This window comes from Nicotiana attenuata, unplaced genomic scaffold, assembly GCF_001879085.1.
Source record: "Nicotiana attenuata strain UT unplaced genomic scaffold, NIATTr2, whole genome shotgun sequence".
NCBI classification, from domain to species: domain Eukaryota; kingdom Viridiplantae; phylum Streptophyta; class Magnoliopsida; order Solanales; family Solanaceae; genus Nicotiana; species Nicotiana attenuata.
The window spans coordinates 66696-78825 of NW_017670448.1; positions in this window are offsets into that span (position 1 = coordinate 66696).

The window sequence follows — 12130 nt, forward strand, 5'->3', positions numbered from 1 at the left end:
GGTCCTTGGAGACTAATTTGTTGAGTTGATTCAGACTTGCATGACCAAGTCTCTTGTGCCATAGGAGGGGATCATTGTCCAACACACTCAAGCAAGTGAGTTCATTTTATGAAGAGTGGACAAATCTACAATGTAAATATTGTTAACTCTTTTTCCCTGCAAAACAATCTTGTCAGTGATAAGATTAATTAATTTGGTAGAGGTAAATGCTACAAGATTACCTCTGTCACACAGTTGTGACACACTGATTAGGCTATATTTCAAGCCATCTATCAAGTAGACATTCTCAATGGAATGTGAGTCTGTCTTACCTACCTTTCCAACCCCAATGATCTCACCTTTCTTACCATTTCCAAAGGAGACATTTCCTCCTTTGAGGTCCTCAAGTGAAAGGAATTGGTTCTTGCTACCAGTCATATGTTTTGAGCAGCCACTGTCCATGTACCATATATGGCTGCTCCACTTCACTTTGACCTACAAAAGAAAATAAGGGGTTACTCTTAGGAACTCAAACTAGTTTAGGTCCCTTTCTATAGGCAAAATGGTGAATTAAATTTTTTTTAGCCCGTCCTGGCATACTATTTTTCCTTTGAACAAAGGTTTTGTTCTTTTGACTGGCCTTTTCTTTTGCATTACATTCACTTTTAAAGTGACCAGTCTTACCACAGTGTGTGCAGATTTTGTTCTTAGGAAGTGTGATATACTTGCTTTTAGGATCCCACTTAGATGCAGGGGTTCCATAGCCAAGTCCTCTCTTATTGCTACTGTGATGTTCTTGTAGCCAAGATAGTGCATCAGAGGACTTATTCCATTTTCAAGTTCTATGTAGTTCATGCTTAACCTTGCCTAGATCTTCTTTTAGGACTCTTATCTGCTCATCTCTCTTGTACAACTCATCCTTCATTTTTCCTAGATTTTCTTCTCAGGTGAGGTGTGTGTGATCAGCTTTCTTTTTACCTGTTCCTAATTTCAGTTTTAAATTTTTAGATCTAAGTTCTAAGACAGTGGTGTCAAGTTCAAGAACCTGGTTCTTCAACTCAGTATTTTTACTATCTCTGTCAGTAGCCCTGAGTTCCAGATTTTTGCACTTAGCTTTTAGGATCACACATTTCCTAGACAGTTGTTCCTTCTCATTTTTTATGACCTCAGACTCATCAATAAAGTCTAGCAGTAATTCAGATAGCTTTTCTTTAGACAAAAATTTAATCTTGTCTTTGAGACGAATCACACTTACCTCTTGTTCATTCATCTGATTCTCCAATGGCCATAAGTGCTTGTTCATCTCCAGCTTCATCTTCTGAATCCTCATCTGAGCTTTCTCCCTAAGCAGCAACCATAACCTTTGTTGATCCTTTGTTCTTCTTGGGTTGAACCTGTTCCTTCTTCCTGTTTCTTCGTTCAGCCCTTTCTTTCTTCCATTCAATTTCCCACTGAGGACAATTCTTGATCATGTGGTCAGTCTTACCACATTTATAGCAGCCCTCTTTGGTCTGTTTTTCAGGGGCCCTTGGTTTGTTGAAGGTTACACCTCTTGAAGAACCCTTTCCTCTCATTAGGTACTTCTTGAAATCCCTTATGATCATAGCCATTTCATCATCCTCTAAGTCTGCACCTTCAGCTATTCTGAGAGTCAGGCTTCTTTCCTTCTTGGGTGCATCCATCTTCATGGTTTGCCTTCTCAGTTCATAGGCAGTGAGATTTCCAATCAGCTCATCCAACTTGAGAGTAGCAATGATCTTTGATTCTTGAATAGTAGTGATTTTGCTTTCCCAAGTTACTGGCAAGACCCTTGTCAAGATCTTCTCAACCTTGTCTTCTTCAAGGATAATTCTTCCAAGAGACTTAAGTTCATTTGTTAGAGTTTTGAACCTTGTGTACATCTCTTGGATGGTTTCTCCTTCCTTCATGGTAAAGTTCTCATATTGAGAATACAGTAGTGTTCCTCTTGATCTCTTTACTTGAGGAGTTCCTTCATGGGCCACTTGTAGAGTGTCCCAGATCTTCTTAGCAGTAGTACAGCTTTGAATTCTGCTATACTCGTTTGGACCTAGTCCACACACAAGCCATTTCTTGGCCTTGGCATTCTTTTCCCATTTTTTCAAATCTTCAGCAGTATAGTCAGCTCTCGTCTTTGGCACGTCCACTCCTTCAGCATTCTTCTTTGTAGTAGCCAGGGGACCATCAGTAACAATATCCCAAAGTTCATAGACTTCTCCTATGATGTGGTCTCTCATCCTGTTCTTCCACCAGGAATAGAACTGGCTATTAAAGAGTGAAGGCCTAGCAGTGGATTGTCCTTCCAGTTTCCAGGTGGTGCACTCATCTTGATCTGTTCCTAAGGTGTTAGCCTCTTCAAGGATAACCCGCTCTGATATCAATTGTTGTTTTATACGTGAAAACCACACAAGATGGAGGGTGATTTATGTGGTACCCAATTTTCGCTTAACTTGATTATAGAAGGACCTGGTTCTTCCATGTGTTCCAACTACTACTGTCGCGGAATAATAACTACAGAAAATAAAGAACACAGAGATTTTACGTGGAAAACACCTGGCTCAAAAGGTGAAAAACCACGACCTACCTTCCAGTAGGATTTTCCCTAACTCTCCACTAAATCCACTGAGCCAAAAACACTGTTGTGACAACTTCAAGATAACTCTAACTTGAAAACTCTAAGTACCTAATACAATTACTTCTAAATAAGCTGAAAGGTAGAATGCAAAATCACCTACTACAATTGAACTAGAATAAAAGATTGACTCTTAGAAATGGTTCTTCTATCTGGTTCAAGTAGCTTCAAGATGGCACGCTTGAATCACACATAAATTGCTTGCAAAATTGCCTTGCTATTTTACTCTCAATTCACGTTTAACTTCTGCTTATGTGCATTACCTGTATAAGAGAACAACACTAATATTTAAGGAGTTAGCACGTAGAGATTGACTAGGATACAGACGCTACTCTTCCATGGTGGAAGAGTTCTAGTTGATCTCATACTCGAACTCTATCCTTTTCCTAAACCATGTTCTCTTTGTGTAAGGAGTCTTTCTCCTTATCCAATATGCAACCTTTTCAATCATGATCATGAGATAACACTTCTGATATGTTAGGTTTATCTCCTTCACGTGCATCTCACATGTTTTAGTTGATTATAACTATGCTTCACAAGATGGACCTGGTCGATGTCTGAGTTCCTTTGTTAGTTTTCAAAACTTCACCTTTACTTGGGCCAACAGCACCTAAGGAACAAGGTCCTGGGATTAAGCCCCTCTTTAATGTCAATTATGAGGGCCACTGAAGAGTGTATAACGGCGGGCATGAATATCATATTCTTTTATAGCGGGCAGTGTACTAAATATGCTATAGAATATTCTTCATTAAATGCTACCAGGTGACAGACACTTATTTCATCTTTATGAGTATCATCCTCTCCTGTAACAGAAGAAATAATTGCCTTCGGTGCCAGCCATCCTCTATCTTCGACTCCACGTGTCACTTTCTCATGCGATCATTTAATATAATATATTTTATCCCATACAAGAACTGGAGAGTATTGAGTTACAGATTTGTAATTGATACATTTGGCTTATTGTTCTAGTGAAGTTGAAGCTAAAATCTTACTTCGTAGGTCGTAATTTTTGCACCTTTTGAGCCGCGTAATTTTTCACGTAAAAATTATTATGTTTACTTTACTGCTTAGTTTTGCTTACGTTTAAGGAGTAAAGTAGCAAATCAAGTTCTTTAATAATCCTTAAAGGCACTCAAACTAACAGGGTACCCCGCTAGACACTAAAGCTTCCCTAATTTCTGAGCGAGCCTTCACGTAACGTGAACGGTACCTATGAAGTGGAATCCATATGGCTTCCAACTCATAAGGGAGTTGCTTTCTGAGGATCCATTGAAGGCTTTCCAAAAATTGAGATTTGGCCATAGAAGGATCGAATTGTATCCGAAGAACAGGGGATACAAAAAAGCGCCAATCAATTGACGGTGAAGCAAAGAAGGAAGTGTTTTGACCACCGTGAGGGTAATCTCTATTAGGGTTTCCGTTTCATGTGCTCCAGCAGGTCCCCTTCTCTGGCTTTTCCTTTAAGTGACAAGGGGGTGAGGTAAGGAGTAGTATAAGAGTGGTTCGGTCATCGATAAGCCTCTCCTTATTTATTCTATAGGGCTCTCTTTCCGCACTTTCACCTCTCCTTATTCATTTTATAGGGCTTCTCTTTCCGCACTTTCACCTAATTCACCACTTTCACCTCTCCTTATTCATTCTATAGGGCTTCTCTTTCCGCACTTTCACCTCTCCTTATTCATTCTATAGGGCTTCTTTTTTCGCACTTTCACCTAATTCACTAATGTGGTCTTTTTTCGCACTTTCACCTAATTCACTAATGTGAATGACCGGAGGCGGGCATAATGAGGAAGAGGCCTATTTGAGAAGCTATTCCTACCACTACTAGAAATTCCGAAAAAAGCGACCACAAAAAGCGAGCAAAGTTGGTCGCTTACAAGTCACAAAGTGATCAAAAAGCGTCCAAACAGGCTTGGTCGCTATTTTGCTGGTCCTTTACCTTAGAGACCAAAGTTGGTCGCTAATTAGCGACCAACTTTGGTCTCTAAGGTAAAAGGACCAAATATTTCGGTAAACAATATACCTACCAACATTCGTCGCTTTAATATTTTAATAATATAAATTTAGCGACCAAAGTTGGTCTCTATATTTAAATTACATTTTTTTTATTTATTATTATTCAAAATATAGCGACCAACTTTGGTCTGTACACCAAATATTATATTTTAAAATCTGGAAAATAGCAATCAAAGTTGGTCGCTTTTTTTTTATTTTTTTTAAACATAAGCGACTAAAATTGGTCGCTAACTTCAAGAATTTAATTATTTTTAAACATAAGCGACCAAAAATGGTCGCTAATTTCCAGAATTTTTTTTAATAGAATAGCGACCAAAGTTGGTCACTCTTTAGGAAATCTGGGTTATTTAGCGACCAACCTTGGTCGCTATTTCCCAGAAAATATTTTTTTAAACAGAAAAGGTATAATTTTGGCAGAAACCGCCTGTTTTGGCAGCTACACCACCTGCCAGCATACCAAATTCCTAAATAACAATATAATTCAACTCATAAACTACAATTTCAATACAAAATCTCCACAACAACCCAACAACAACACCACAACAACAACAACAACAATAACACAACAACAACAACACAATTCAAAAGACACATTAAAACCAACAAATTAATGTTCAATAGAACTAACAATACTAAGTTAACGCTTATTACACCTAGTTCAAAACCGGTTCTATTTGTCTAGTTCAAAGTATATAAAGTCAAGGAGTGTTTTGTACAACATCATTATCATCACCGTCTAATGAACTTTCACCACCAAGACGGTATGCAGAAGGGTCTACTTGTCGAGGACGGGAAGAACGATCATGGGGAGGACGGGAGGAACGAGCACAGGGAGGACGGAAGGAACGCTCACGTTCAAGTCAAGCCTCTGGCAATGACTCACGAGATCGGGGAATCGGAAAACATCCAGAAGATAGGAGAGATTTGAGCTGCTCTTGTATGCCATGGTACTGAGCTTGCATGCCAATGTACTGAGTATCTCTAAGATTTTCTCTTCCCTTGGCCGCTTCTAGATCGGATGTGAGCTTTATCACAGTCTGCATAGCGGAGAGACTCTCCCCATCAAGTTGCTCGCCTTGCGAGGAAGTCCCTATTCCTTGCATTCCACACTTATAGCGATGGAATTTCTTAGTAGGAAGCCCGTATACCTTCCCCCAATTTGGACCGCCAGCAGCCTCCGTCCACATTCTTTCAGCATCCTCGTCCGAAGGTTGGATTGGCTCGCCCGACTCATTTCATGGCTGACTGCGTATGAATTCCTCCACTTCAGCTGTGAAGCGACCCTATAAGAAAAATTACATTGAATTAGTGTTTCAAAATTTATATAAAAGTAAATCAAAATACTTAATGAAAAGTGAACTTACATGTACAGTCGAGGCTCGGCCCTCGACCCACCTTTCTTGATCCGTCTCTTTCTTCTTCTTTACAATATGAGTATCCTTGAATAGCTCATCTTGGTTCATCGGACGCCCCAACTTCTTTTCCTTCATAAATTTTAGTTAATAAACAGAATAGATATACTTTGAAAATTAAAATAAATTAAGCAATTATGTACCAATCTTCTTTTTATTGTCCCTAGGTTGATCGCACCTCCAGTGTGCAAGGAGCCTCCCTTCTCATATGCGCGAGCTTTCTTTCCTTTTTCGCTCTTCTCTAAGAACTTTGCGGTAAGCCATTTTGCAAATCCTCCCATAAATTCTGAAGCAACCAGTCAGGCTTCTGGTTAAACTTTCTAGCTTTGGAGAAACTATGCGACAACCGCTTGCGAGCTTTGTGATAAAAATTTGCAACCACTTCCGCACTATAGCGGTGTTCCCATACACACTTGCTCTGTATTTCAAAAGTTGAATATTATATGGAAATATCATAAATATAAATAATTATATTGCTTAAAAGAATATTTATACCTTAAATTGATTGAAAATTTGCTCTTTCAGCGAGAATGGGAATTCACTCCAAGTCGCATAAGGGCCATCACAAAGCTTTCTGGTGGCTTTGGTGATTATCCTCGTAGTAATATTACTCGCGATGAACCTGCAATTTAATAAAAAAACACATTAATATCTTAGTACTAACTGTACAAAACAATAAACGTAAAAATAACAAATAACTCTTACCATCACCCTCAGCATCACCATCCGAAGCATGTATATCAGAAGCATGTGTGGAGGGTGCAGGGCGGTCAGAGCTAGTATCTCGCAGGCGAAGGCCTGAAATAGATGGAGTCGCTGATGAAGATGGCTGCGATCCCTATGACTGCGACATAGCTGGATGAACCGCAAGTGGCTGTGATACTGATTCCTGTGACCCGAGTGGCTGTGACACTGATGGCTGTGATCCATATGGATGTTGCATGGATCGATGTGATCCACGCGATGCAGATGGCTGCGATCCACGTGGTTATGAGGCAGCTGGGCTGTATGCCGGACGTATAGTCCTATGGCCCTGTGATGAAAGACCTGGTGTCTGCACGAAGATGTAGGGCTCGTGATGCTGTGGCAGCTCAGAATAGCCCTGGGGTGAAGGCAAAGACATAGGCATAGGCATCTCTGAAGAGGGTGGAAAAGATTGAGTATTATCTTCTACCCTCCTCTTTGGTTTCCTAGCCTTTTCTCGACCCTGAGAACCAGTAGGGTCATTGTTTTCTCGACCCTTGCCTGTCATCTGCATACTATAATTCATATTTAGATTGAAACATATAAATAAACTAGCTATAAACGAGAGTTATTAAAGAAACCAACTTTTTAAAGCTCATCGACGTATTGTTCCTCGTCCGAGAATTCTTCTTCCTCACTAGTTTGAGCTTCATCAGTTGATTCTTCTTCCTCGTTTTCTATAATTCTTACTTCATTTATATCAACTTCTTCCAATATGTGTTCAGGATGTTCCAAATCATTTTCTAAAAGTTCGTCCACTATTTTGTGAACACTGGAGATATCATTTTGATATGCAACATCTAACACATTCTCGACTTCCACCCTACCTACGGGCTTAGTTTTTATTACAACCCACCAATCGGACTTATTCCACCACAATGGATAAGGTGCATAATACACTTGCCTAACATTATGTGTAATTATGAAAGGATCATAGCGATCCTCGTATGATTAACCTCAATTATGTTGTATTGATTGTGTACCCTTGTACCTCTTGTTGGATTTGGGTCATACCACTTGCATCTAAAGAGTATCAATTTCTTAAATGGCCAACCTGTATATTCTAGTTCTATTATTTCTTTGAGCACACCATAATAATCAATATCTCCAACTTGGTTGCCATCACCACCTTGAACCCACACCCCACTGTTGTTGCTATTTTTATTTTTAGAGCAATCCTCTGTATGAAACTTATAACCATTCACAACGTACATAGACATTGTTGTGACCTCAAGCCCAGGTCCCCAAGATATATCTTTCAAAAATTGATTTACACCATTATTTGGATCATTTACCTACATATTGTTAAAAAAATTCATAAGTTAGCATAACTTCCAAACATTGTTTACCTACATAGTGTTATAATATTTTAAGGATAAACTTACAAATTGTTTGAACCACGTATCAAATCTCGTATATACAGCATCATGGCCAAATTGACCCACGAAGTGACTGTGACACATCAAATATTTTTAGTAGTTGCATTGAGATGTAGTCACAGTAAATTTTATATTTTGATAACTACTAAATCAATTCTTACTTGAGAAATGGTACAACTTCGGTACAATTTAGCAACACATGAAGTGTAAATGACTTGTACTCCATATCACTCAAACTTCTCTTTCTAACTGCCTTAGAACGTCGGCTTGGTTGATTGAACATGGACATAGGCGGATATAATAGATCATTCACACATTCGACCATGTGCCTATTGGGCCTATTCCTAGCACATGGCACATTACTCTCAAAATAATAAGAACAAAAATGAGCAGTTTCCTTTGCAAGATAAGCTTCGCATATAGATCTCTCAATCATATTCCTCTGCTTAACAAATTGTTTGAATTTGCCAATTATCCTACATAATTTCAGGTTAGCCAAGAACATTTAAATAAAATAGAAAATTACATCAAACTTATAATATTACCTCTCAAATGGATACATCCATCTGCATTGAACAGGCCCTCCAAGTCGTGCCTCGTGTACAAGGTGGATTGGAAGGTGTTCCATCACATAAAAAAAATCACATGGAAATATCTTTTCCATCTTAGTAGAAGTTACATGAATGTTTTGATCCATCCGGACTAGGTTTTCTTCCCTTAATGTGGAAGAACACAAGTCTTTGAAAAACAAACTAATCTCTGTGATGGGTTTCCAGATTCTTTCAGGCAAACCACAAAATGCAATAGGCACTAAGGTCTCCATGAAAACATGACAGTCATGACTTTTCAAATGGCTCAATTTCCCTACCTCCATATCAACTTTTTTTCCAAGATTCGACGCATAACCCTCAGGCATCTTCAATTTCGTTACCCAATCACAAATTTGCAGTCTTTCCTCCAAAGTGAATGTGTAACTCGCTTTGGGCTTGAATATCTTACCATTATTTTCTGTCTGCAAGTATAATTCAGGCCGCCTGCAATATTCTTGTAAGTCCATTCTAGCCTTCGGGTTATCCTTTGTCTTACCTTTAACATCCATCACTGTGTTGAACAAATTGTCAACATAATTCTTCTCAATATGCATGACATCAAGGTTGTGACGGAGAAGATTATCCTTCCAATAAGGCAACTCCCAAAATATACTATGTTTCGTCTAATTATGAGTAACACCGTATCCGGGGAACCTATAAGGTGGAGCTTCAGTAACTTTACTGAAGTTCTGGACCCTCTTCCAAATTTCCTCACCTGAAAGTATCGGAGGTGGAGAATCATATTCCATTTTATTCTTTTTGAATGCATTTTTCATCCTTCTAAACTCATGATCAGGAGGCAAGAATTGACGACGACAATCAAACCATGATTGCTTTCGGCCATGTTTCAAAGTGAACGCTTTACTATTTTCCATGCAGTAAGGACAAGCTAGCTTCCCAGCAGTCATCCACCCAGACAACATTCCATACGCAGGAAAATCGTTAATTGTCCACATTAAATTAGCACGCAAATTGAAATTCTGTTTGGTTGATATGTCATATGTTTCAACACCATCGTACAACAATTCTTTTAGCTCATCAATCAAAGGTTGCAAATATACATCAATCAAACTTTTCGGATTACGTGGACCGAGGATAATACAATTTAAGAATATATATGGACTAGTCATGTACAACTCGGGTGGTAGATTATAAGGTGTAAGAAAGACAGGCCAACATGAATATGGTGTCACAGATACAGAAAAAGGCGTGAAGCCATCCGCACACAGACCTAACCGAATGTTCCTTGGTTCACTAGCAAAATCTGGATATATCTTATCAAAGTGCTTCCAAGCTTCTCCATCTGAAGGATGACACATAACACCAGGTGGTCTTCTATTTTCAAAGTGCCATCTCATATGAGGAGCAGAACTCATCGACGCATATAACCTCTTTAACCTAGGTATAAGAGGTAAATAATGCATCGCCTTGATAGCGACCATATTCCCGCTAGAAAGCCTCTTGAAACGAGGCTTTTCGCAAAATTTACAACTGCTTAAATTTGCATCATCTTTATAATATAACATGTAACCATCTTCACAACAATCAATTCTCATTGACGAAAGTCCTAACTTAGAAACTAATCTCTTTGCCTTATAGAAATCACCAGGTAATTTGATATTAGGGTCAACTAGTTCACTCATAAGGTCAATGAAAGAGTCCATGGCTCCTTGAGAAATATTCCAATCAGATTTGATACTTAGTAATCTAACTGCAACAGACAGCTCAGCGTGCGGACTTCCATTACGTAGTGGACGACTAGCTTCCTCTAACTGTTCATAAAAACGTTTTGCGTCATCATTAGGAGTTTGTTCAACATTTTCATTGGGCTCACCCCCTAAGTGCATCCCAAAAGCATCCGCAACCATATCATGAATTCTGGAATCATGATTTTTATTCTCCACCGACCTACTACTTTCACTCACAACCATGTTATGAAATATCCCATGGCTACCATCGATCTCTCCATGATTAGTCCACACAAAGTAATTTTCTATAAACCCCTTCCTATAAAGATGATGCTTAACTTCCGCCGGTTTTCCAAACTTCATACAGTCGCACCTAACACAAGGGCACCTGATTACTCCTTCACTTAGGTACGGTGGAAGTGACATTGCATGTCTAATAAAGTCATCCACCCCTTCTACAAAATCCTCCCGCAATCCCTACCGATTAGGATAATTCCTATTGTACATCCAAGTACGATGTTCCATCTATACAAATAAAACAAGAACAAATTAATTTAGTTAATTCATATCCTAATCTTTTTTTAGTTAATTAATTTCATATTCTAAAATTTCAATTCATATCCTAAATTTTCAATTTACAAACTAAAAGTTCAATTCATATCCAAAAGGTTCAATTCATAAACTAAAAGTCCAATTCATATCCTAAAATACTCAATTTATAAACTATCAAGAAAATACAAAGTATAATTCAAATCTAACTAAACTAAATTCAACACTAATTAAACTAATTAGTTAATAAAATTAATTAATAAAGCTAACTAAAACAAGACCTAAACCCTAATCCTCAATAAAATACAATGTTCAAAGAATTTAAACACTAATTCATATCCTTAAACTACAATATTGAAATAATTGAAACAAAAACTAGAAATAACAAAGATTCAAGGTTATAATTCAAACCTAGGTTTTTTTTAGGTGGAGAAGGAGAGAAAGGGGCAGCGGCGGCTCCGGCGGTGGCTCCGGCGGTCACAGTGGTGGCGCGGGGTGGGGGGATTGATTTGTGTTAGGGAAATAGAGAAGGGGAGGGGAATGTGTTGAGAGAGAGTTGGGGAAGAAAATAAGAGAATGGGAGGGGGAAACCCGTTTTTGAGTCTGCATTTACAAAAAGCGACCAACGTTGGTCGCTATTTTTGGTAGCTAATTAAGTTTTGACTGTTTGACCAGAATAGCGACCAACGCTGGTTGCTATTTTTTGACTGTTTGACCAAAATAGCGACCAACGTTGGTCGCTATTTCCAAAAAAAAATTAAATAACTTTTTTTTTCCTATTTTGGTTTTTAAATATTATAAGCTATAAAAAATCTTATTAGCTATAAATATTTATTTTATTTAACTACAACTATTATAAATAATTAAAAACTATAAGCATAATCTTTAAAAAAAATTATATTAACTAGGTAATTACTTTTAATAGATTATAATAGCATGTATGTAAAGGAATTTTTTAAGTTATATTTAAGTATATGAGTAATTTCATACACACGCATAAACTATATTGTAATTGATGATCAATCTTATACATTACTACGTACGAATAATTAATGAATTGATAAACCAATATAATATTATTCTATTAATTGATATAATAGTATTCATTATTTGTATTATAACA